Here is a 27,647-nt window from a genome sequence, read left to right on the forward strand (position 1 = left end):
GGGCGCCTCAGGGTGGTGGGGGTGAGCTGCCGCAGGGCTCGGAAGTAGGAGGGCGCAAGGTGGAAGTTTCACCTAGGGCGCGAAACATCCTTGCACCGGCCCTGGCAGTCACCCAGTATTGAGAGATCCTTTGGTAACTCTTCGCCGTCTACCTGGGACTTAATTATCTTGAGTAGTTTTGTATCATCTGCAAATTTTGCCATCTTACTGTTTACCCCTTTTTCCAGATCATTTATGAATGTGTTGAATAGGACTGGTCCCAGTAAAGACCTCTGGGGGTCTCCCCTATTTACCTCTCTCCATTCTGAAAACTGACCATTTATTCCTCCCCTTTGTTTCCTGTCTTTTAACCTTGTCCCCCTTCAGCCTTCCCTGTAAAGTTCACTCATCCCATTTAGCGTATCCCCTTCTAACTAAACCTCAGAACCCTCTGCCCCACAAATGTGGAACAAACCTGACATTTTCTACCATCACGCTGTTCACACTGTTGGTGTGTTTTGCCCCTACCCCAGCATATATCTGTTTGTTTTGAGTGTAAGCTGTTCAGGTTCGGGACTGTCTACTGCTCGGTTGTACAGCGCCTAGTGTAACGCTGACAGACCCCGGTCGTCAGCGGATGAGATCAAACCTGGGACCTCTGGAGCTTAGTGCATGAGCCTGTACTGCATGAGCTAAAAGCCATATGGCTGTAGAGCAGACTCATTAATCTCTCTCTAAGTGGCCCTGTGCCACTAGATGGGACAGAACACCACACCCAGAAGGTGTGTGGGTTACAATAGCACCATGTGGTCCTGCTCTCACTTCATCCTTCGGCACTCCCACAATAAATAGTATTCTTATTATTTTGTTTATTAAACACCTCTTAAGTTCAACATAGATGCTGCATTCATTTGCCTACTGTACATTGTCATTGCACTCCTAGTATCTAACTCATTACTCTGGAAAGCACTGTGAGATACCTAGAGTATGAAAGGTGCTGTATAAACCCAGTTCTATTATTTTCCCTCCTAACAGAAAAACTTCAAAAACAGACTCCAACAAGAAACTGCTGAACTTGAATTAATATGCAAATTAGACACTATCAGCTTCAGCTTAAATAGAGACAGGGAATGGCTGAGCCATTACACACATTGAATCTATTTCCCCATGTTAAGTATTCTCACACCTCTTGTCAAACTGTCTGTAATATGCTATCTTGATTATCACTACAAAAGTTTTTTCTCTTAATTAATTAGCCTCTTAGAGTTGGTAGGACAACTCCCACCTTTTCATGTTCTCTGTATGTGTATATATCTATATCTATCTATCTCCTCACTATATGTTCCATTCTATGCATCCGATGAAGTGGGCTGTAGCCCACGAAAGTTTATGCTCAAATACATTTATTAGTCTCTAAGGTGCCACAAGTACTTCTGTTCCCCCTAATTCTGATACTGAGTGGTAGCACAGACACTACAGAGGTTGTCCAATAACTTTTTCTAAAATACACACACAGGTCTGGATGCACCAGGTAAGTTACAGACTGTGGAACTGACGTGGAGTGCAAATCCAAGGGTGTTTATTTGCATGTTTGATACAAGTTTGCACCATGAGAGTGTTAACAGTCTATTTTAAATTCCAAATACTGCAGAAAGAAGCCCCACATAAGTGACCAGACATGGCCTGGTGTATTGTATTCTGTTCAGGTTCTTGTACTGCCTGCATCACTGTAGTATCTAAGGCTCAGATCCGCAAACTCAATGGAAGTTAGGACCCTAAATACCTCTGTGGATCTGGACCTGAGTGCCTTCCAGTCATGCCTTAAACAACATACGGCTCATTCTCTCTCTCTCATCTTCTTGCAAGAGGGAGAACTTTGTGTGCAGTGGAGTGTTTTGGTCAAGCAAGTGTCCTACAAATATCATAATTCACTGCTGCCAGTTTGTAACCAATTCCTTCTAGAGCTGGGTTTTCCTGTTGTCATTTGTATTCTTTATAACAAGAAATATGGTCCTGTAAGCAGAGTCAGGATGAGCTCTACCCTGACATCTGGTGGTGAATTATGGCGAGTGTGGAAAAGAACTCCAGGGGCTGATCTTGTTTGCATAGGCACACCCACTCGCCTGGCATGAAACAACAGCAACTCAAAGTGGTTACTTTGGCTGGTGTGGGATCCCCAGTTTTCTCTGTTATTGGGGCAGGAAGGGTAAAGTTTTGTTACTCTGATTCTGTGAATCAAGGCCGGTGAAACTGTTGTATGACAGAAGGACTGAGTGAGTCCTTCACCATTATCTAAGTAGCACTTGCTTGACAAGGGGCATGGGTTACAAAACCCAGTGAAGGGAGAGAGGATGGGGACAGCTATTTGTACCTGATGGGATGGGCCCTCTTTGAGGGGTTGAAACACCAATTGCACTACCTCCTCCTCTCTCCACTGTTGAATATCAGAGCTAACTTTGATTCCATTAGAAGTCTAGTTACAGGCTGCTGAGCTGAATTCACTTTGGGCCAATGGTGCACTAGCACCGGGGCTCCCCTACTATGAGCTGAAATTGCTAAGAGCTGAAATCACAAAAGAGCTGAGATCACTGAGGATGTGTTAACTAGTGGGGGAGCCTGAAGTTATATTGCTAAGCGGCTGGCAGAGCAGCTAGCAGAGTGGAGCCTTGCGGGACGCTTGGAGTGGAGCTGAGCGATTCACAGGTCGGTGAGCGGAGCGGAGTGGCTGGAGGAGCGTGGAGCAGCTGCCAGAGCAGTTTGTGGGACAGCGGGAGCAGCTCACGGGGCAGCTGGTGGAGTGGAGCAGCTCGTGGTGAAGGCTGCGGCGGAACCCCATCGGCCTCGGATCACGTAAGGTGCCCCTTAACACCCTGCGTGCCCCCCCCCCCCCGAACTCTGGGGCTGCACTGACCAGGGACAGAGACTTTGGGGGGTTGTTGGACTTTTGGGACTTTGGTGATCCTTGGGTTGCTGGTTTCAAGAACCCAAGGGAAAGGACACAGCCCAACTTGCTGGGGTGGGTTTTTTTGCTCATGGTTTGTGTTATGAATCCTCTTTGTGGTGTTTTTCCAATTTAATGCTGATGTCGTTTACCTCATGTTATTAAACATTTTCTGTTACACTCAGACTCCGTGCTTGCGAGAGGGGAAGTATTGCCTCCTAGAGGCGCCCAGGGGGTGGTATGTAATTGTCCCAGGTCACTGGGTGGGGGCTCGAGCCGGTTTTGCATTGTGTTATTGAAACGGAACCCCTAGATACAGAACCCAGCCCTTGTTGCTGCCAACTTAGATGGGCAGAAGGGTTACAGTCCCTTAAAATTAAAGTTACAGATATTTGGCCTTGAAATGCAACAGCGTCTTGTCTAAAAATCAGAACTTCTCTGGGATGATGCACGCGTACATTGCCAATCTTTGCATTTAAACAATCAGACTGGGAAGAATTTTCATGTTACTATGACAACCACATTACTCAGGCTCAGACTGAGCTGCCTACTGGAGAACAGTCTCAAAAAGACCCATATGAGTCCTGTCTGCTGGCGTTCCAGCTAGGATCATGCACTGTGGTTATGTAGTTGTTGAGGTGACTTTCTGCTACAACCTGTTAGTTGGGCCCTTGTCCTGCCTAGCTGGGGAAGGCCAGTGTGGAAATACTGGTTCCATTATAGATTGGGGTTGTCAAGATAGCCCTGCAATGGAGGGTGTCAGTGGTAGCTATTATGAAGCTGCTATGAAGGAAACCAACTGTTGATGCAGGCAATCTATCCACCTCTCTCCCAGTTTCCAGCCTTTATTTTTGGGAAGGCCATTGAGAGCTCTGTGGTGGGGCAACTTGGGTGATTTTCTGAGTCCTCTGTCATCTTTGACCCTGGAAAATGGGAGTGGAATTCAAAATGTTAGTTTCAACATATGAAGTTGCAAATGGTTTGGGACCTGGTTACCTGAAGGCTGGCTATCTGATGCTCTGCTGCAGTTACCACCAGCAGAAGCTCTCGATCTGGGGCTCCTTACTGTGAATGTGAGCAGTCTCTGGCAAGGTGTTCTGTGTGAGGCATTCCTGGACTTTGCAACTCCTTTTCCCCCAACAGAGCCCAGCTCTGTTATCTTTCTGAACATGCTGTGCACACCATCTGTTCCCCCTAGGCCTCTGAGGAGGGGATGGGCTAAGGTTTGGAGTGGTGTTTTTTAATGTCCTCATTGGCTTTGGTGATGAATATTCATCTCAAAGGATGGGATGAGCAGTCTCTATTACTATTTGTAGTATGTAGTTTTAGTAGGGCTGGTCAACAGTTTTCTGATGGAAATGGGGTTATCGACAAAACAGCTTTGTTTTATTTGTCGGGGGGACAGTGTTTCCTCAAATGTTGGGGTTTTTTTGATCAAACAAAAGTATTTGGCCAAAAACTGAAGTGAAGAGAAAATCAGTTTCTTGTTTTACTTCCCCCCCTTTCTGTGGAAAAACAACATAGACAGAACACCTTCGACCAGCCCTATGTACTAAGCTGGATGTTATCCACTCTAAGTTGCTGGCCTTCTAGTCCATTGGCCTTTCCATTGCTTCTATTCATTGGTCTCCATCAGAAGTCCTCCCTCAGTGGATAATGGCTGAGCTATTGTGGGGCTGCAGGAGAAGCTATTTAGCTGTTTATGCATTTGATTTTTTTAACAGTTAATATTATTAATATTGCTTTGCGCTACCAGAGAAGCAATGTCCAAGGAATTCAGGTTTTCCCCTAGCACATGCCACTCACTCCCTGCTCCACCAACATTCACAGGCTGCCAGGTTGACTCTTCCATAAGGCCATGTGACTGACCTCACCAGCTAATTCTCAATCACCTGCAAATTCCCCTGACAATCCCAATCAGCCACACAGCAGCACTAGAGTGGCAGGATGGATCTTATACACAAGCACTAGGTCCAGAGTGCTGCTTCAGTGCTGCTGTAGCACTTTCACTGCTGATGAGTTGGCAACAGGGATCCTTGAGCCAGGAGGAATGTGTCTGTAGCTAATGGAGCTGAGCTCTGGATTCTCACTGCGAGTGATGCTGTATTTCCATGTCACTGTTAGAAATTTAAATATTTTATTATTCATTTCTTAAAATTTAGTCTCAAGTCAGTCAAGTGAGTAATGAATTCGACCCACTCTGGTGTGGGGAAAGGCTGCTCCTGTGTGCCACTCATCAGCTGATCTAGCTACTCCATCAAGAATAGGACTGAAATCTTTTAAAGCACCAAAGTTTAAGCTTTGCATATTCTACAGTCTGCTCCCTGGTTCTGTGTTCCCATCCAGTGCAGCACTGGGCTGGTGCATTATTGTCATTTCAGCGGCTCCACACAAAATATAAAACTGCCCCATGCTGTATTACTTTCCCTAAGAATCTCTGCAGTGCAATGTGTATCATCATCGTGTGGGGGGCAGTGTGACCCACAGGACACTGACCTAGGGCACATGGGTTCCATTCTTGGCTCTGCTGTTAGACCGTGGGCAAGTCACTTCCCAACTCTGTACCTCTGTTTCCCACCCCGATCTATGTAGATCACAAGCTCTTCAGGCCACAGAGCATATCTCACTCTGTGTTTGCACTGGGGCTTCTACCTGCTACTATAATATAAACAGGGACATTCTCTTCCTCCAGCAGAGGGAGTTGCCATGCCCACATGCTGTACAGGATATTGTACAATCAACCTGTGGAACTCCTTGCCAGAGGATGTTGTGAAGGCCAAGACTATAACAGGCTTAAAAGAAGAACTAGATAAGTTCATGGATGATAAGTCCATCAATGGCTATTTGCCAGGATGGGCAAGGATGGTGTCTCAAGCCTCTGTTTGCCAGAAGTTGGGAATGGACAACAGGGGATGAATAACTTGATGATTACCTATTCTGTTTATTCCTTCTGGGGCACCTGGCACTGACCACTGTTGGAAGACAGGATACTGGGCTAGATGGACCTTTGGTCTGATCCAGTATGGCCATTCTTATGCCCAGTGCCACCATAGCTAAATTAGAAACAATGGTTGAGACCTTTGAGAAACAGCTGCTGTCATGTTGACACTTACTTCCTACTGAATGTCCCATCAGACCATCGTCCTCTCTTAGCTCTACATCGTCCTCTCAGCATGCTCTGGATGCAGTGTTTGGAGGAACAGTGTTTCAGAGTGCCCTTGGGGGAGATGTCTACACTCAGACTCAAGCCTTAACTCACCCCCTTTGTCTACACACAAATAACTTGGACTTGGGCTTAGACCCAGGGTCCTAGTACCCCATGAGGCTGGAGGGTCTGACCCCAACTCAGGATTTGAGCCATAGCATTTTACAGTGTAGATGCAGCCTCCCCTGGACTCAGGTCCTTGGAGTCCACCGAAAGTATCCCATAATGGTATGGGCCAACTTCCTTTGCTCTCTCTCTCACCAATCAACTCCAGGGAACCAGAAAAAACCCCCCCCCCCCCCCCCCCCGTTCTACTACAGGAGCTTGGCATTTAACCCTTCCATTTTATTCTGACCACCAAGCTGCAAACATACCTTAGGAGAACCTTTGGGGCTTGCAGTGGTTACCAGCAAGAAGCCCTTTACAAAGTGTGATGCATCATGGTCATAGCAGCACAGCAGATTTTGGTTCATCTTGGTGCAAGGCCAGCAAAACAATTTAATTTCTAGTAAGAGTACCAGGAATGACCAAGCATACCAGCAAATAGTGAAGAAGCTGGCAATGTTGGAAACTTACCGTACTGGTGATTAGTGCAGGGAACAGATTAAGCAGCTCATGACTGAGTAGAGGAAAACCAGGGACCACAACTGCACATCTGGCAACTCACCAACATCATGTCCATTTTATGATGAGTTTGACTGCACTGAGCACTGGATCACCAGTGGTACATGACCTAGTCAGCTGGGATGGTGACTTGCTGGCCCCAAAAGCCATCATGGGAATTAATTGGAGCCAGCAGCAGGCGCTGAATGAAGCAAAGGAAGTGACTCTGTTGTTGAACTTGGTCTCAGAGGAGGCTTTGCTGCAGAAGCAGCTGCAGCACATCCTAGGGCTGTACTCAGAGGCACTTTTTGACTCCCTCTGCCTCCTCCCTGGGGAACAGCCCGCTATGGAACCTGCAGCAGAAATGGCAGAGGGAAGAGCTGCCCCAGAGCCTTGTAACTGGCTCCATTTTTGTGTTAATGTGGGAATGAGAGAGATTTGCTTTGGCTCACAGAGTGGAAAAGATATTATGAGTCCTGGGTAACAGCATGTATCCACTGACCATTGCATGCTAGCACCATAGCATTCAGCCCTGTACCACCACATGGAATTCAAAATGGAGACTGGGAAAAGCAAACAGTAGAACAAGCATGGGAAAGTGAATGTTTACTGGGAAGGTGCACATATCTGCTAGTACATTCCTGTTTGTTAAAATAAGGTTCTTATATTACCTTTCCTGTAAGTACTCCCCTCAGTACCAGCCCAACAGTGTAATGAGCCACCTGCAAAGACTAAACTGTACAGGAGTGGGTGGGGAGGAGGAAGAGGTTTTAATATCCATTTTTGTTAAATGTAGTCCCTGCATTCCATGGGTGGTGAAACCATTTGTCTCAAATATGACTGAGGGTTTGAATTCAGTCCAGAAATTCCCCCGGGGGAAGAGGGATGGAGGTGGAGTTCTGTGTGTTTACATGCAGTCCTAACAGGTGTGACAAAGTTCCTCCTCTATCTTGGTGGGTCCTGCGCTTATTGGCAGATTTTCTTGCCTCCGAGATTCACCATGTGGGTTGGGGAACAGCCCAGAGACCTTCCCCTCTAGAAGAACCCATAGTCCAGGTCAATTGGGAGGTTTGGGGGGAACCGGGGCCCACCCTCTACTCCAGGTTCCAGCCGAGGGCCCTGTGGACTGTAGCTGTCTATAGTGCCTCCTGTAACAGCTGCATGACAGCTACAACTCCCTGGGCTACTTCCCCACAGCCTCCTCCAAACACCTTCCTTATTCTCACCACAGGACTTTCCTCCTGTTGTCTGATAACACTTGTGCTCCTCAGTCCTCCAGCAGCACACCCTCTCACTCTTAGCTCCTTGCACCTCTTGCTCCCAGCTCCTCACACTCACACCACAAACTGAAGTGAGCTCCTTTTAAAACCCAGGGGCCCTAATTAGCCTGCCTTAATTGATTCTAGCAGCTTCTTCTTAATTGGCTCCAGATGTTCTAATTAGCCTGCCTGCCTTAACTGGTTCTAGCAGGTTCCTGATTACTCTAGTGCAGCCCCTGCTCTGGTCACTCAGGGAACAGAAAACTACTCATCCAGTGACCAGTATATTTGCCCTCTACCAGACTCCTGTACCCCACTGGTCTGGGTCTGTCACACAGGTTGTATCGGAAGCTGTGGTGAGGCACTAGACCACGCGGACACCAACAAAGCATCCTGTTGATTTCCTTTATGAATTCTGTCCCAAATCCTGGGGGCTGATAGCTGCAAACTTTCCTATAGCAGGAGCTCCAAATAGGCAGTCATATTTCGGGGAAGGGCATTTTTTTTTCAGGGCCACCTCGGTAACTGACCAGCTCACTCCACTCACACATGTGCTATTCAGTTGCTAGATTTGAATACTTCAGTGATGTGCACTCCTGATTTCCCACTGGCAGCTTGGAATACCATCACTCTCTGCCAGTTGGGCACCAAAAGAACTGTTCTGTCCTCTGACAGGTGCAATGCTTGAAATAACAGAGAAGGTTTATGTAGCATGGCACAGACACCACCCTCTTCCCAAACTCCATTTTTATTTATTTTTTTGAAAGCCAAAAGAAGTTGGGGTTTTTAACTTCTCATTCTTTGAGCATGTCTTTTGCTGTGATTAACCTGGCTGTCTCCAAGGCTGTCTCCAAGGCACTTCTGTGGTCTGAAGCATCCCTCTGCCAATATATTGACGTTCAGTTCCAAAAAGTAAAATCATGTGTCTGGAAATTTCACCAGGATTTTTCTGTGCGCCTGCACTGAGTTATTCGAGACAATAACCCTCTGGGTCTTGTCCTGTTCCAGGCCCCTCCACCTCTACAGGCTGCGGTACCTCACCGTACCTTTGTGGGCTGTTCAAAGAGGAAATGTTTTGATGATGATGATGCTTCGCAATTCCTGGAACAAGAACAGTGGTTAAGGGATGAAGATAGAGCATAACAGAGAACGGTTTGAGCAGCTGCTGGCTCTAATGATTATAAGTGTGCAGGCTCCTGCTGCACCCGCAGAGTGGGCTGTCACCTCCACTGTACCCTGGCGTGCAGTCCAGGAACAGCTTAGACAACTCTATGGCTGGGTGACCCATGCAATTAGGCCCTCTGAGTGACTGGACTAGGCAAATATGCCCCATGCAGTCCTGAGTGCTGAATCCTTCCCGCCTGGATACTTCCACCCCTCTGCCCCAGCACCAAGTGTGCGGCAAATTTGAAAGAGAGGGAGAGGAGAACAGGGGGCCAGGAGACATGCAGTACAGTGGCATAGCAAGGTGGAGGGAACAGGGGGAGCAATTTAAAAAAAAAAAAAAAAAGGCACCACCCGCTGCGGTGCTTTTATTTTACTCACCCGGTGCCGCTCCGGGTCTTCAGTGGCACTTCGGCGTCGGGACCTTCACTTGCTCAGTGCCGTCGAAGACACCCGGAGGGAGTGAAGGGCCCGCCGCGCTGCCCCGGGTGAGTAAAAGCGCCTTTTTTTTTTTTTTTGATCGCTTCCCCTGTTCCCTCCACCTGGCTACTCAGGTCAGTGGCCCCCTCACTGTCATATTTCCATTGGGGGAAAATGGCTCACCTTTGGCTTCACAAACATTGTGATGAGCACAACAACCCCCTGTAACGAAGACAGCATTAATGACATGCCAGAGATCCAAATGGCTCTGTACACCTTGCCAATAGGATTTCAATCTGTCAATCACATTTCAACCACCATTCCACACCTGCTGAGAGTGTCATTCAACCATTGTTCACCAGGGCCTCTGGATGACAGGGGATGGATCATTTAGAATTGGCCTGTTCTGTTCACTGCCTCTGAAGCACCTGGCACCAGCCACTGTCGGAAGACAGGATACTGGGCTAGATTGACCATTGGTCTAACCCAGTATGGTCACTTTTATGTTCTTATCAGGGTATGGTTTCATAAGCAAAGGCAAAAAGGGAGTTCATGGGGGACCTCCCAGCATAACAGTGGGGACAGTAACTCTGTTTATGACTGTGTCATGTGGTGGGAATATAGACCAAACATAGATTTCCGCTTGTTGGAAAACCCTGACATCACAAACTCTTCCAGTGCAGCCCAGGTTGATGTTTATAAATTGGCCTCTGTGATCCACAAGGGTCTGCATAACACTGGAGTAGTACCCTCTGTGGTTTGTGCTCCTTGAAGAGGCGTCCCATCAATGGCCTTTGTGACACTGCATCCCATATTTTTCATAGAGATATTATTATGATATGATTATGGCATGACTATGATGTATTTTATGCAAGAGAGGTCATGTGAGATTTCATTGAAAAGGTTATGATTTACTGAACATGATTATCCTATTTGTATGCACATATCATTTTGATATTTGAAGTTAGGAATATTGTCTATGCATCCATTACAAATGTGTTTACTCCTGGGGAATTCCCTCTTGGCAAAAGACTGTCAGTCTAGATGGCTGTCTGGGAACAATCCATTCAAGTCAATGGACCATTAGGAAGAACAATAGGTCTTAGAAGCTAATCTCCCACTGGGGAGCCTTCCCTGAGGATGCTACAAACAGCCTCCGAGTCGTGGCTGCTATAACACTACAGGGGCATGTGACCAGATCAGCTGGTACTGGACTCCATCTTGGAATACCAGTGTTTTTCCACTGAAAGGCATGCGAACCAAGCTTTGAAACAAAGGGTTCCCGCCATATGCAAAAGCTATTTAAGGCAGGGTGTAGTAGATTCGCGCCAGGGCTCTACCCTCTGGGACGGAGGTGCGCCACAACGACTCACTACGGCACAGACAGTCAAAGCTCAGGCCCCTTTATGCAGGGGCTGAGCGACCCACAGTTCAGGGAGCTCAGGCCCTCAGGCAGGGCTGAGCAAACACTTAGCTAGCTCAGGCCCTTTGGTGCAGGGGCTGAGCAACAATCAACAGTTTAAAGTAGGCCCAGGCCCTGGATCAGGGCGGGGCACCAACAGTCACAGCTCAGGCCGCTTGGTGCAGGAGCTGAGTGACAATCAGTTACGGGGCTCAGGCCCTCTGGTGCAGGGGCTGAGCAACAGTCAGTTAAGGGGCTCAGGCCCTCTGGTGCAGGGGCTGAGCAACAGTCAGTTAAGGGGCTCAGGCCCTCTGGTGCAGGGGCTGAGCAACAATACACTTGGGGGAGGCCCAGGTTCCTACCTGAGCGTTGGGTGAGGGGGAAGCCTGCCACCCGTGAGCAGGGGTGGCAGGGGGGGATGCAGGTCCACCCACTCCACTGCGTCCCAGCCCGGGGCCCTAGCAGCGGTTACTGCCGCTGCTGGTCAGTGGGGTGTCCTGACCGAAACACACTGACATCGGCTCACATGTCTCTGCAGCCTGACCGGGGTCGGCTACCCCCGGGCTACTTCCGTGTTCCCCCTCGGGGCCTACCTCGTTGGTGACGCCGGGTTCGGGCCAGTCCAGCAGCATCGGTTCCTCTGGTGCGGGGCTTGGGGGCAGGTCCGGCAGCTCTCCACCAGGGTAGCTGGCCCGGGGCAGGCTTGGCCAGTTCTCCTCGGGGTAGCGGGCCCGGGGCAGGCTTGGCCAGTCCTCCTCGGGGTAGTGGGCCCGGGGCAGGCTTGGCCAGTCCTCCTCGGGGTACCTGGCCCGGGGCAGGCTTGGCCAGTCCTCCTTGGGGTACCTGGAGAGGTAGGCTCGACCGGCGCGGTGGGGTAGCAGGCGGCACGCGGCCTGTGGCTGTCTCCCAAGCAGGAGCTCGGCCCGGGACGTCTGCTCTCTCTGCTGGCCTGGGCTCCACTGAACTCTGCAGGCGGGCTGTTATACTTCTGGGTTGGGGCCGTGACCTCGGAGGGGCGGGCGCCGGACTCGGTGGCTCCGCCCACGTTGGGGTTAGGGGAAGTTCGGCCCTATGCGGGACGGAGGGGCGCCACACCGACTCACTACACACACACACCCCCCTCAAGGCCGGCTCCCGTCCCTTGGGGCCGGACCCGTCTAACTCTCCAGTGCAGGACAGGAAGTCCGCGTTCGCGTGATCTTTACCGGCCCTATGGCGGATGGTATAAGCATAGGGCTGTAACGCCAGGTACCACCACGTTAACCGCAAATTATTGTTCTTCATTCGGGCCAACCACCGAAGCGCGGCATGGTCCGTGACTAGTATGAAGGGGGCCCCTAGGATGTAATAACGTAGGGCGTCACAGGCCCATTTTACCGCTAGGGCCTCCTTCTCTATTACCGCGTAGTGTCTTTCTCGCGGGAATAATTTACAGCTGAGATATATAACGGGGTGCTCCTCCCCATCCACCTCCTGAGACAGGACCGCCCCTAGTCCTACCTCCAAGGCGTCGGTCTGGAGGACGAATCCTCGGTCAAAGTCGGGGCTGTACAGGACGGGTTCGTGGCAGAGACAGTCTTTGAGGGCCCGGAAGGCGCTGTCACACTCCGGGGTCCATTCCACCCGTCTGGGACTGGTTTCGGTGAGGAGCTCTGTTAAGGGGGCTGCAATGGAGGCAAAATCGGGGATAAACCTCCGGTAATAGCCCGCCAGTCCCAGAAATTGGCGTACATGGCGCTTCGTAGTGGGTGGTGGACATGCTGCTAGGGCTTGAACCTTTCCGACAAGCGGCTTCCCTTGTCCTCCTCCGATCGTGTAGCCTAGGTAGGTGGTCTCCTGCCACCCGATACGGCATTTCTTTGGGTTGGCGGTTAACCCGGCAGCTCATAGGGACCTCAGGACAGCCGCTACCCGCTCCAGGTGGCTCTCCCATCGGTCACTATAAATGACTACATCGTCCAGGTATGCAGCCGCGTATTCCCGATGAGGAAGCAGGAGGCGGTCCATGAGTCGCTGGAACATCCCGGGGGCGCCATGGAGACCGAAGGGCATCTGGGTGAATTGGTAGAGGCCCGTGGCGGTGGCGAAAGCAGTTTTCTCCTGTGACGTGGGGTCCAGGGGAATCTGCCAATACCCTTTGCATAGATCCAGGGTCGTGAGGAAGCGGGCCTTGCCTAACCGGTCCAGCAGCTCATCTACCCGAGGCATGGGGTAGGCATTGAACTTCGAGATGGAATTAACCCGGCGGAAATCGATGCAAAAGCGCTGTGTGCTGTCCGGTTTGGGAACCAGGACTACTGGGTTGCGCCACTCGCTCTGGGACGGTTCAATAACGCCCAGCTCTAGCATCGCTCGTACTTCCTCCTCGATGACCTACCGCATATGATAGGGAAGGTGTCTAGTTGCCTCTCGGATCACTACCCCTGGCTCCGTCTGAATGTTATGGTACACGAGGGTCGTGTAGCATGGCTGGTCGGTGAACGTCCCGCGGAACGCCTGCAGGAGGCACTCAGTCTGTTTCTGCTGCTCCACAGTCAAGGACTCTCCGAGCTGCGGCACACCAACATTCTCGGTCGGTGTAACCCAAGGCCCTAACTCAGGCTCGGGTGGACAGGGATTAATCGAGAGGCCTTCCCGTTCCTGCCAGGGTTTCAGGAGGTTGACGTGATACCGCTGGACTTTTTTTCAGCGGTCAGGCTGGTTGATTTCATGGGTGACCGGCCCAATCTTCCGGATCACCTCATATGGCCCCTGCCACCGCGCCAGTAGTTTGGACTCACTGGAGGGTAAGAGAAGGAGAACCTGGTCGCCAGGCTGGAACTCGCGGACTCGGGCCTCTCGGTTATATGTTTGGGCCTGGGCTTCCTGCACGATTCTCTTGAGCGAGAGTTCCAGCTTGTGCTAGGCGTCCCTGCAGCTGGAGGACATACTGGAGAAGGCCCTGAGTGGGTGACGGGGCTTGTTCCCAGGTCTCTCTCATGAGATCAAGCAGTCCCCTCGGACGACGGCCGTATAACAGCTCGAAGGGAGAGAATTTGGTGGAGGCTTGGGGTACCTCACGGATGGCCAGGAGCAATGGTGGGATCAACTGGTCCCATCGGCGCAGGTCCTCAGGGGAGAATTTGCGCAGCATGTCCTTCAGGGTGCAGTTGAACCGCTCGACTAGGGCGTCGGTTTGCGGGTGGTATACAGAGGTGCACAGCTGTTTAATCCCAAGGTGTCGGCAGACCTGTCATAGCAACCGGGAGGTGAAGTTGGTACCCTGGTTGGTGAGGATCTCCCGGGGCAGGCCCACGCGGGCAAAGACCTTGACGAGTTCGTCAGCAATGGCCCTTGCGGTGATGCTCCGGAGCGGGACAGCCTCGGGAAAATGGGTCGCGTAGTCCACTATGACCAGGATGTACAAAAATCCGGCCCGGCTCCTCGGGAGGGGTCCCACCAAGTCCATGGCCACCCGCTCGAATGGGGTCTCCATAATGAGCATAGGGACTAGTGGGGCCGGGGCCGTCTGTGGGGGAGCGGCAAGCTGGCACTCCGGACAGGAGCTACAATAGTTTCGCACCTCTTGGTGCACTCCTGGCCAGAAGAACCGGGACAGAATCCGTACGAGGGTTTTCTCTTGACCCAGGTGCCCGGCTGCAGGGACGTCGCGGGTGAGCTTCATCACCACTCGTCGGTGGCACCGGGGCACCATCAATTGCCTCTAGACCTCCCCGGTGCGGGAATCTCGGTCGACCCGATAGAGGCGGTCACGCCGTAGTTCGAACCGGGGCCATCCTTTGGCCCAGGCGGGATCAATCAGCGCATCGTCTACCGCAGTCAACTGTTCATAGGCCCTGCTCAGGGTGGGATCCTCCCTCTGGTCTCGGCAGAAGTCCGTAGCGATCTGAGGGTCATCTGCCGGTATTAGTGGGAGGTCCTTAGGCTCTCCTTCCTGGCTCCGATGTCCCACCTTGTCAGTCTCCTCCAGGGGGTCCTCGCGGCAATCCCCTTCCAAGACGGGGGTGATATCAGGACTCTCCTGCGCATGGGAGCCTAGGATGCTTGGGAACTCTGGCCAGTCCCACCCCAAGATCACGGGGTAAGCGAGTCGCGGGGCCAGGCTCACCACCATGGTCCGCGTGACCCCGTCAACGGTCAGTGGAACTCGGGCACTGGCATAAGGGCAAACGTCCCCATGGATGCATTGTAGGAGGATGTTCCCCAGCTGGGGGTCTTCGGGGAAGCCCAGGCTTTGGCGGACTAGGGTTTGTCCACAGCCCGAGTCAACCAGGGCTCGGGTCTGGCAATCTCCAACAACGATGGGCACGGTGACCTTGGCGGCCTGCGGGGGTCGGGCACGGTTCTCCCTGGCGCACACGTGCCCAAAGCTGCAGTCCATCTCAGTGCAGTCGCGTTGGAGATGCCCACGCTTCCCACAGGAGAAACAGGGCCCGATTTCTGGTCGCCCAGGTCAGGCTGAGCCCCACACTTGGTGCCTAGGGGGACTCCATGGGACACAGCCAGTCCCGCTCTCGGGTCCCACGGGAGCAGGCTGAGGGGGCCCCTTGGGACGTCTATACCGAGGCTCCTGACCCCCCGGGGGATTCTGTGGTTCGACTCGGGGGTTCGTCCGTCTCTCGGTGTTAGGGCGATCGAGCCCTGGAGGGTGGCCCCGCATACCCAGCCCCACCGGGGTTTCTGCCGCCAGGAAGTCCTCCATGAGGGCGACGGCAGTCGTTACAGTTGGAGGCTGGTGGCGGAGGACCCAAGCCCTCCCCCGGGACGGGAGGATATGAATGAACTGTTCCAAGAGAATTTGCTCGGTGAGCTCCTCGGGCTTCCGCCTCTCGGGTTGTAGCCACCGCTGACACAGGTCCCTCAGCTCCTGGGCCACCAACCAAGGCCAGGCGCCCAGGGTGTAGGACAGAGCCCGGAACCGCTGACGGAAGGTTTCGGGGCTAATCTCTAAGGCGTCTAATATCGCCGCCTTTACCCGGACATAGTCTCACGCCTCCTCCGTGGACAATCCCCGGTAGACTGTTTGTGCCGTCCCAGTCAGGTATGGTGCCAGGAGGGTAGCCCACTGGTCCGGCGCCCACCCGGCAACGTGTGCGACTCTTTCGAAAGTCACTAGGAAGGCCTCAGGGTCATCCTGTGGTCCCATCTTAGTCAGTCTTACAGGCAGGGTGGAATGGGGAGCCCCGTCCGGGTCTCCTAGCTGGGGCCCCGCGGGCCGGGGCAGAGCGGTCGCCAACTGCTGTAGACACTGTTGCTGGAATTCCCAGTTTTTCACCATCAGGTCCTGTATTAGCTGCTGCTGCTGGGCTCCCAGCTGCTGGACGAGCTGCTGGTGCTGTTGGAGCTGGGCGGCCTGCTGCTGCCGTTGCTGCTGAAGCTGGGCTGCCTGCTGTCGCTCCTGGCTCTCCGTCAGGAGCGTGAAAAGCTTCGTTAAATCCATGTCTCCCCCCCAGACTCCTTCTCACAGGGGTCTAGGGCTTGTGCCCGCATTCTGGGCAAGAGGTCCCCACTTCTGGTACCATGTGTAGTAGGTTCCCACCAGGGCTCTACCCTCCGGGATGGAGGGGCACCACACCGACTCACTACAGCACAGACAGTCAAAGCTCAGGCCCCTTTACACAGGGGCTGAGCGACCCACAGTTCAGGGAGCTCAGGCCCTCAGGCAGGGCTGAGCAAACACTCAGCTAGCTCAGGCCCTTTGGTGCAGGAGCTGAGCAACAATCAACAGTTTAAAGTAGGCCCAGCCCCTGGATCAGGGCGGGGCATAAACAGTCACAGCTCAGGCCCTTTGGTGCAGGGGCTGAGCAACAGCGGCTCGCAGGGTAGCAGGCGGCTCGCAGCCTGCAGCTGTCTCCCAAGCGGGAGCTTGGCCCGGGACGTCTGCTCTCTCTGCCGGCCTGGGCTCCACTGAGCTCTGCAGGCGGGCTGTTATACTTCCAGGTCAGGGTCGTGACCTCGGAGGGGCGGGCGCCGGACCCGGTAGCTCCGCCCACATTGGGGTTAGGGGAAGTTCGGCCCTATGCGGGACGGAGGGGCGCCACACCGACTCACTACACAGGGGAATGACATCATTGTGGTTTTTCACTGACTCCCTGCCCAAAAGAGACTCTTGAAAACACCTGAGGAAAAAAAGACCAAACTGGGGGAAGTGCTGGACTCCAACTAGAGGGATTTCTAGCCTGTGAAAGGAATAGCTGGGTTTTAAGCTGCAAGCAGGTGCAGCTTGCCCCTTAAGAGCCTGCAGACAGCTTAAATCATCATTTAGGGTGAGAATTTGCTACTCATATCCAATCTCTTTAGTATATTCAGCTTAGATTGTGTTTGATTTATTTGCTAGGTAATCTGCTTTGATTTGTTCGCTATCCCTTATAATCACTTAAAATTTATCTTTTGTAGTTAATAAATTTGCTTTATTTCAAATTAGTGTCTGGGAGTTATAACTTGGGGCAAAAAGCTGTTGTATATTTCCTCTCCACATTGAGGGAGGGAATGAATTTCATGAGCTTACGCTGTACAGATCTCTGTGCAGTGCAAGACCGTATAATTTTGGGTTTACACTCCGGGGGGGGGTGCTCTTGTGCAGCTGGGCAGTTCCTTAGCTGTAACCTCCCCATGCAGAACTAATCACAGCAGCTTGTAAATTCTACAGCTGGGTGTGTCCCTACCTGTGTGTATGCTGATGAAAGTGCAAACTTGGAGGGCGTGGCAACTTATCACAGCACCATAGTGTGAGAGGGAGCCCAGGCTGGTGGATCAGGGGGACTCATTGGTACCCCAGTTGCACGTGGCACCCCGGCGGGAACCCCTCACAGCCCTGGTGCAATATATGGTGCAGTTTGGAAACCCCATTCTCTCAAAGCAAGTGATTATTTCAGGAATATCCTTCATGCCACCACTTTGGGGTAAACCTCACAGCTGATTGCCTCAGAAACCTCCACCACTACGTTACCCACAGTCAACTTTCCAACCAAACTGGTTGGCAATGGACCTGTAGCAGTCTGGGATAACTGGCTTCCAGATGGTAATAGCAACTGGGAAGAAGGCTCTGGAAAGAAGGATAAAGGAGTTTGAGGCACAAGTCGTGTTCTCTTCCATCCTCCTGTTGAAGGAAAAGGCCTGGGTAGGGACTGTCGAATTGTAGAGATAAATGCTTGGTTATGCAGGTGGTGTCGAAGAGAGGGCTTTGGATTCTTTGACCATAGGATGTTGTTCCAGGAAGAAGGGTTGCTGGGAAGAAGGATTGCTAGGAAGAGATGAGATCCACCTAACGAAGAGTGGGAAGAGCATCTTCGCAGGCAGGCTTGCTAACCTAGTGAGGAGGGCTTTAAACTAGGTTCTCCAGGGGATGGTGACCTAAGCCCAGAGGTAAGTGGAGAAGTGGGATACTGAGAGGAAACACAAGGAGGAGGGTAGAAGATGGGAAGCCTCCTGATTCATACTGAGAAAGTAAGGCAATCGGCTAGTTATCTTAGGTGCATGTATATTGTTAGAGAGCTTATTCCTTCACTCTCACACTTCCCTGGTCCTTCTCGCATGAACAGAGAGCAACAATACCCCAAGTCCGAAGGTGCAAACAATTAGATGTTTATTGGGGTGAACTTCCAGCAAGCTTAAATCCAAGTTCCTTTTTCCTTATTTTCGAATCCCAACTTACTTCCTGTTTGCCCCTAATTTATATAGTAATATTTTTAGCTATACCTTAACCAATCATTCCACTCAAATTTACCTAACCAATCCTAACATATTGTAACATGATTAGCTAACCAATTATATCCCACCACCTTAATTAGTTTACACCCAGAAAAATTAATTATACAGCAGACAGAAACAATTACAGAACCAGACAGAGACCACGCAAATAAACTTTCAAAACAATACATAAGTGAGGATTTCACAACTACATCTATACAGACGTAAGGGTTTTACAACTACATCTATACAGACATAAGGGTTTTCCAGCTGTGTCTATTGATAAGTGAGTTCTTACCAGACAGAAAACTATCAAACTAAATTTCCTTTTACATGTTCTAGGCCCTTTCCTTTCTCTGGAGGTGATAGATCGGATTACCTTCCTAATAGCCCCAGATTGCCTTATTTCAATATGACTAAACGGGGCCTCAGACTGTCACAGTGAAAGAAGGCCCTTCCACAGATAGACAATGATTTTGATTCTTTCTTTTATATCTCTATAACTAGCTAAGTGATAAGAATACACCTAAATTCTTAAAGTATAGGCCAGACAGGCTTGAATATCTATATCCTAATATATATGAACGCAAGAAGCCTGGGAAACAAGCAGGAAGAATTGGAAGTCCTGGCACAATCAAGGAACTATGATGTGATTGGAATAACAGAAACTTGGTGGGGCAGTTCACATCACTGGAGCACTGTCATGGATGGGTATAAACTGTTCAGGAAGGACAGGTATGGGAGGAAAGGTGGAGGAGTTGCACTATATGTAAGAAAGCGGTATGATTGCTCAGAGCTCCAGTATGAAACTGGTTAAAAGCATATTGAGAGTCTTTGGGTTAAGTTTAGAGGCGAGAACAACAAGGGTGACGTCGTGGTGGGTGTGTGCTATAGACCACCGGATCAGAAGGATGAGGTAGACGAGGCTTTCTTTGGACAACTAACTGAAGTTTCCAGATCACAGGCCCTGGTTCTAATGGGGGACTTCAATTACCCTGTCATCTGCTGGGGGAGCAATACAGCACTGCACAGACAATCCAGGACATTTTTGGAGAGTGTTGGGGACAACTTTCTGGTACAAGTGCTGTAGGAACCAACTAGGGGCCGTGCTCCTCTTGACCTATCTCCTAGAACTGGAAGGGACCTTGAAAGGTCATCAAGTCCAGCACCCTGCCTTCACTAGCAGGACCAAGTACTGATTTTGCCCCAGATCCCCAGGTGGCCCCCTCAAGGATTGAACTCACAACCCTGGGTTTAGCAGGCCAATGCTCAAACCACTGAGCTATCCCTCCCCCCTGCTGCTTACAAACAGGGAAGAATTGGTAGGGGAGGTAGAAGTGGATGGCAACCTAGGCAGCAGTGACCATGAGATGGTTGAGTTCAGGATCCTGACAAAAGGAAGAAAGGAGAGTAGAAAAATACGGACCCTGGACTTCAGAAAATCAGACTTTGACTCCCACAGGGAACTGATGGGCAGGATCCCCTGGGAGGCTAATATGAGGGGGAAAGAAGTCCAGGAGAGCTGGCTGTATTTTAAAGAATCCTTATTGAGGTTGTAGGAACAAACCATTCCGATGTGTAGAAAGAATAGCAAATATGGCAGGCGACCAGCTTGGCTTAACAGTGAAATCTTTGGTGAGCTTAAACTCAAAAAGGAAGCTTAGAAGAAGTGTAAATTTGGACAGATGACTAGGGAGGCGTATAAAAATATTGCTAGAGCATGCGGGGTGTAATCAGGAAGGTCAAGGCATAATTGGAGTTGCAGCCAGCAAGGGATGTGAACGGTAACAAGAAGGGTTTCTACAGGTATGTTAGCAACAAGAAGGTCAGGGAAAGTGTGGGACCCTTACTGAATGGGGGAGGCAACCTAGCGACACATGATGTGGAAAAAGACAAGGTTAGCTCCCAGACTGCTGCACAGAGCAGCACAGTATGGGGAAGAGGTGAGCAGCTCTCAGTGGTGAAAGAACAGGTTAAAGACTATTTAGAAAAGCTGGACATACCCAAATTCCTGGGTCCAGATCTAATGCATCTAAGGATGCTGAGGGAGTTGGTGAATGTGATTGCAGAGCCATTGACCATTATCTTTGAAAATTTGTGGCGATTGGGGAGGTCCCGGATGATTGGAAAAAGGCAAATATAGTGCCCATCTTTAAAAAGGGAAGAAAGAGAACCCAGGGAACTACAAGACCGGTCAGCTTCACTTCAGTTCCTGGCAAAATCATGGAGCAGGTCCTCAAGGAATCCATTTTGAAGCACTTGGAGGAGAGGAAGGTGATCAGGAACAGTCAACATGGATTCACCAAGGGCAAGTCATGCCTGACCAACCTGATTGCCTTCTATGATGAGATAACTGGCTCTGTGGATATGGGGAAAGGGATGGATGTGATATATCTTGACTTTAGCAAAGCTTTTGATACAGTCTCCCACAGTATTCTTGCCAGCAAGATAAAGAAGTATGGATTGGATGAATGGACTATAAGGCGGATAGAAAGCTGGCTAGATTGTCTGGCTCAACGGGTAGTGATCAACTGCTTGATGTCTAGTTGGCAGCCAGTATCAAGCGGAGTGCCCCAGGGGTCAGTCCTGGGGCTGGTTTTGTTCAACATCTTTATTAATGATCTGGATGATGGGATGAATTGCACCCCCAGCAAGTTCGCAGATGACACTAAGCTGTGGGGAGAGGTAGATATGCTGGAGGGTAAGGATAGGGTCCAAAGTGGCCTAGACAAGTTGGAGGATTGGGCCAAAAGAAATCTGATGAGGTTCAACAAGGACAAGTGCAGAGTCCTGCACTTAGGAAGGAAGAATCCCATGCACTGCTACAGACTGGGGACCAATTGGCTAAGGAGCAGTTCTGCAGAAAAGGACCTGGGGATTACAATGGATAAGAAGCTGGATATGAGTCTGCAGTGTGCCATGTTGCTAAGAAGGCCAATGGCATATTGGGCTGTATTAGTATGAGCATTGCCAGCAGATCAAGGGATGTGATTATTCTCCTCTATTCAGCACTGGTGAGGCCACCCCTGGAGTACTGCGTCCAGTTTTCGTCCCCCCACTACAGAAGGGATGTGGACAAATTGGAGAGAGGCCAGTGGAGGGCAAAAAAATGTTTAGGAGGCTGGGGTTCCTAACTTACGAGGAGAGCCTGAGGGAAGTGGGGTTATTTAGTCTGCAGAAGAGAAGAGTGAGTGGGGGGGGTTCCAAAGAGGATGGAGCTCGGCTGTTCTCAGTGGTGACAGATGACAGAACAGGAAACAATGGTCTCAAGTTGCAGTGGGGGAGGTCTAGGTTGGATATTAGGAAAAACTATTTCACTAGGAGTGTGGTGAAGCACTGGAATGGGTTACCTAGGGAGGTGGTGGAATCTCCATCCTTAGAGGTTTTTAAGGCCTGGCTTGACAAAGCCCTGGATGGGATATTTTAGTTGGTGTTGGTCCTGCTTTGTGCAGAGGATTGGACTAGATGACCTCCTGAGTTCTCTTCCAACCCTAATATGCTATGATTCTATGATTCTAACTCACTTCTGGACTAGTAGGACCACTGTCATTTCCATGTCTTTATGCTGGAGGGTCAGGGCAAGCTGCTCGCAAAGCTCCAGAGATGTAGCTTCCTTCATGAGAAAGTTCAGGACCTCTGCTGGTCATCCCAGGTCTGCAGTATGATGTGGTCCCACTAGTCTGTGCTTGTGGCCCTGCTGTAGAAGTGCTAGTCTACAGTGGGGGCATCAGTGGTTATATGGAGTGTCATGAGCAGCATCAGTCAGCTCGAGTCTGCCATGTCTGCGTCCTCCTCCTCTTGTTCCAGCATTAGCTCTGTGAGGTGCCTTCAGTGGGTCAGAAAATGCCACTGAACTCGCCACCATGGTCTCATGGAAGCTCTGCCTGAGTCCTGAACAGGAGCAAAAGCCCAACAAGAGAAGTTCTTGAAACAGTGACTCCTTCAAATTGCTGACTTCAGTTGCTGGGAACACACTCACCAGGGCTTGGCAGAATATGTGGGCAGGCTGTTCAAACTTCCTGTAATGTGGGATGTAGCTGGTCAAGTCTTCCCCCACTGCAGCATGAACAAGGAGCTAGTGCAGCCACATTTTGGGCGGGAGCTAGAAAGTCTGGGATATGGTTGGTTGGACTCAGGTCTGCATGCTGTAGTGTGGACACCAGCAGGGCCGGCTCTAGGCACCAGCATTCCAAGCATGTCCTTGGGGCGGCACTTCTGAAGGGGTGGCATTCCGGCCCTTTGGGGGCGGCTCTTTTCAAGGGGCGGCACTCGTTTTTTTGTTTTTGTTTTGCTTCAGCAGCGGCACTCCCTTTTTTTTTTTTGGCTTGGGGCGGCAAAAAACCTGGAGCTGGCCCTGTACACCAGGGCCCCAGGTTTGGGCCCAAGTTAAAAAATTCTTAACCTAGGGTTGGCAATCCAGTGTAGACACTCAAGTCCTGGGTCTGCTGACTCAAGTTCCACTACCCCTGGGCTTACATTGCAGTGTAGACATGTCTTGTGAGTGCAGATCTGAGAACGACAATTCAAACTGAATTTTGGCCATCCTGGCCTGATACTGCAAATCCATGGCAAAATTCCCACTGGCCTCAGTGGAGCAGTCTGAGGTCCTGAGTGTGGAGTGTTGGATGGGGTGGAGTGGAAGATGTAGGAGGCCCCAAAGAACAAAGGGCTACACATGCTTTATTAGGAAATAGCAGGTAGAGCTAGACTATTAGGATTTTGCATAGATATTTACAGTAAACTAAGGTGATTGTCATAGAGAGAGGAAATGACCCTCCAGTGGAATTTGCATGGTGGGCTGCATCCCCCTTCATTGCTGCTTTCATAAACTATTTGGAAATAAAGGTGACACCTCCTCTACAGTCCCAGGTCATCAGCCAGCTGGTGCTCCAAGGGTATAGCCATCCTATTAGTTGGAACCTCCCAGAACACTGCCTCGGAGCACATCCCCTTGATACTGACCTTTTTGGAAGCATCCTTGTACACAGCAGTATTCCATCCCCAGTCTTCTGTGTAGGCATGGTAATTTGTGTCAGCAGTAGAGCGTGATGACAATTCCTATCAGATCATTCAGCCCCTCAATTCAGGAACACTTCCTCTGTGTCTGGTTTAAGGGCGTCCCGCTTATTTGCTTGGTCTAGGGGCTCAGATTATGTTAATCTGGGCCTGATAATGTGTTTAATTCCAATAGTTGATTCATGACATCTGGTCAGTGAACCATAAATTCTTTAATGTTTCATTTTATTTTGCTTTCAGGGTGATACAGTTTATTGGCACGAACAAAGAGCTGGGACAGTCATTAGTGTGAAACTGAATATGCATGCATCAGTAACTATGGTAACTCCATAGACAGCACCAGTTTTCTGGTAAAGCCAAGAATTTAGTTTGCATGAAAATGCAGTCACAGGAGGGAGAGACTGACATCTCTACATAACAAAGCAGCTGTCTGTCTGCTGGGGACAAGGCACATTTAAAAAAAGACACACCTAAGTTGCTCAAGCAAAATATGCAATTGTGCAGGCAAGATAGGCATCGCTTTTCACTTACAGTTCAGGGGCAACTTTCTGCCTTACTTAAAATATGATGGGCGAAATCTCCATCTCTTGATTTTTTATCTCTGCTGGCTGGACATGTGCCAAAGTCAGGGAACTGCACAAGGACTTGAATTCTCCTGTAATCCTTTATGGTTCAGTTTGCAACAAACTGTTAATAGGTGAAGCTGTCACAGCTCAGGGCAAGTGCTCTCATATTCCACCTCTATGGTCCAGCAAGGGCACCCACTCAAGGCTCCAGGCTCCCTAGCCATTGTCCCTCTTGGGTGGAGACATACATCTCTCCCCCTTGTGACTGGGGTGGATCCAGGCTGCACAGTCCCCTGACTATAATCTGAAATCCCCAGCAAGACAGGTTGCGTAAGAAGGCTTCTTTTGCCTTCTCCTCAGAGGTGGTAAACAGTTCTTTTTAACCAGGCCCATTTTATTAACTTTATGGGCTTAATGGGCCCAACTCCATCACGGGCTCTGGCAGGTGAGCAGTGCTTCAAACCACACACAGGTTTTCCTGTGGTTTCAAGTTCATAACAACCTTTGCTCAGAACAAGAACCCTCATGAATCTGCGAGTGAGTTCTTTATCCAGTTTGGGAGTCTTTGAAGAGATAATCAGCCAAACAATGGGTCCCATCCCCAGGGCGAAGCTTCAGATGGCTGAGTTCTTGCCTAACTGCAGGGGTTCCCTAGCATATCCCCTCCTCTTAGAGAATTCCTGGGAAACCTGCTTAATTTTAAAAGTTCACATTGTTTCCAAAAGTCCTTTGAAGTTCCTAACATTCTGCAGGTTTGCACTGGTCCCATCTCCTAGCGAAGTTACAAACAATTCCACAATAATACATAATTGCATTTTTAATATAGTAGACTGCAAAGGTATTAAACATATGTCAGTAAGGTTTACCCAGGAGACTTCAGGAGATTGTGCTATTTGTCACAGATACACTTTCTCCACCTTAACTGTTGAATCTTCCTTTGCAGTGGTGATGTAGCTGTGCTGGTCCCAGGGTAGGAGAGAGACAAGGTGGGTGAGGTACTATTTTTTACTGGACCAACTTCTGTTTGATACAAGCTTTCAAGATACACACAGCTCTTCTTCAGGTCTGGAGAATGAAGAAGAGAATCCTTTCTTGTTCATTATCACTATCTGTCCGGAGTGCCAAGGCATTTAGGGAGATCTGTGACTCCCAACTGACCCTCTTATTGTATTTTGAGCCCTTTCCTCCACCAAGCCAGTATCCTTTAAAAGGACAGAAAGTCCTTTTCATTTCCCCTCAGATCTATGAGATTCTATGGAAAGCAGAACACAGAATGATTTAGTCCATCGGACATGACGCTGTTGGAGTGCTCCAAGCCTAGCAAGGGGTGTGTTTTGGTGGGAGAGCGCAAATTGGACAGGATGGGCTGTGGCTCACAAGATTTCCAGCCTCCACAGGACTGCCAGGGTATGCTTGAGGTCTCACGGGATTTGGCCTGTGATTTGGAGCCATGGTAAAACCCATGTGCTCAAAGACACTTCCTGTGTGCTGGTTTCTAGCAGTCAGCCCATCCTCCTTCCTTGGCCTGCCCAGATACGGACGCAGTGGGGCAGCCTCCCTGGTCTCTGCCTTCTGTTGCTGAAGCTGCTGCAGGTGGGCCAGCAGCTGTGCAAGCTGGCAGGTCCGTGCCCGGCTGGCTTTACCTCAGAGCAATTCACTTTCATGATGCCCCATGCGGAGCTGCTTAAGGGCCCAGTCTGGGGGAAGGTAAGGGCTGTCTTGGCTCTCAGGTGGCAGCTTGGGGTGCTGGGGGTTAGAAATGCCTAGGGAGGACAGGGCTGAACCCCATGGTCTGGGCAGAGGATCTTGGTGGGGGATCCTGGCTGCCTGGGGCTGCGGGCTGTGCCTGTCAGGGATGGTCTAGTTCAGTGGTGGGCAACCTGCGGCCCGTCAGCATAATTCAATGGTGGGCCACCAGACTGTTTGTTTACATTTGCATGGCCGTTAACGGCTCCCAGTGGCCACGGTTCACCGTTCCCGGCCAATGGAGCTGTGGGAAGCGGTGGCCAGGCCCACGCCACTTCCCACAGCTCCCATTGGCTGGGAATGGCAAACTGCAGCCACTGGGAGCTCTGTGCGTCTGTGCAAATGTAAACAAATGGTCTGGTGGCCCACCAGCAGATTACCCTGACGGACTGCATGCAGCCCGCAGGTCTAGATAATACATAGTCATGCTATGAGTGCAGGGGACTGGACTAGATGACCTCTGGAGGTCCCTTCCAGTTCTATGATTTTGTGCTGATTAATGTTATCTTTTTGGATATAGAATCTAAATCAGCAAGTTCTTGCACTGGGCACCTGCCACAAGGAGGTACCAGCGTCAGTTTGGCTGCCTCCACCCCACCTGCAAGAGGTACCTAGAAGTTTAGCCAGCCCAATACCAAGATCATCCAGGAACAAATCTGCACCTGTATCAGAGAGATGAACGCCATCTTCTCGATAAAGCTCAGCTGCACTCTAGGCTGTTAGACGAGCCATGTCTATCAGTATAGAACTCCAGCCACGTCTATACTATCCAGTTGGCCTTCCTCTGGCCCTATGCACTTTTCTGTGTGTGGACTGCAGCCTGCCAAACCCTGCTGGCTAGTAGCTCCAACTCTACAATCATAGAATCATAGAATATGAGGGTTGGAAGGGACCTCAAGAGGTCATCTAGTCCAACCCCCTGCTCAAAAGCAGGACCAATTCCCAACTAAATCATCCCAGCCAGGGCTTTGTCAAGCCGGGCCTTAAAAACCTCCAAGGAAGGAGACTCCACCACCTCCCTAGGTAACGCATTCCAGTGTTTCACCACCCTCCTAGTGAAATAGTTTTTCCTAATATCCAACCTGGACCTCCAACACTGCAACTTGAGACCATTGCTCCTTGTTCTGTCATCTGCCACCACTGAGAACAGCCGAGCTCCATCATCTTTGGAACCCCCCTTCAGGTAGTTGAAGGCTGCTATCAAATACCCCCCTCATTCTTCTCTTCTGGAGACTAAACAATCCCAGTTCCCTCAGCCTCTCTTCATAAGTCATGTGCTCCAGACCCCTAATCATTTTTGTTGCCCTCCATTGGACTCTTTCCAGTTTTTCCACATCCTTCTTGTAGTGTGGGGCCCAAAACTGGACACAATATTCCAGATGAGGCCTCACCAATGTCGAATAAAGGGGAGCGATCACATTCCTCGATCTGCTGGCAATGCCCCTACTTATACAGTCCAAAATGCCGTTAGCCTTCTTGGCAACAAGAGCACACTGTTGACTCATATCCAGCTTCTCGTCCACTGTGACCCCTAGGTCCTTTTCAGCAGAACTGCTACCTAGCCATTCGGTCCCTAGTCTGTAGCAGTGCATGGGATTCTTCCGTCCTAAGTGCAGGACTCTGCACTTGTCCTTGTTGAACCTCATCAGGTTTTTTT

Source organism: Trachemys scripta, chromosome 8 (genome assembly GCF_013100865.1).
Source record: "Trachemys scripta elegans isolate TJP31775 chromosome 8, CAS_Tse_1.0, whole genome shotgun sequence".
Taxonomy (NCBI): Eukaryota; Metazoa; Chordata; order Testudines; family Emydidae; genus Trachemys; species Trachemys scripta.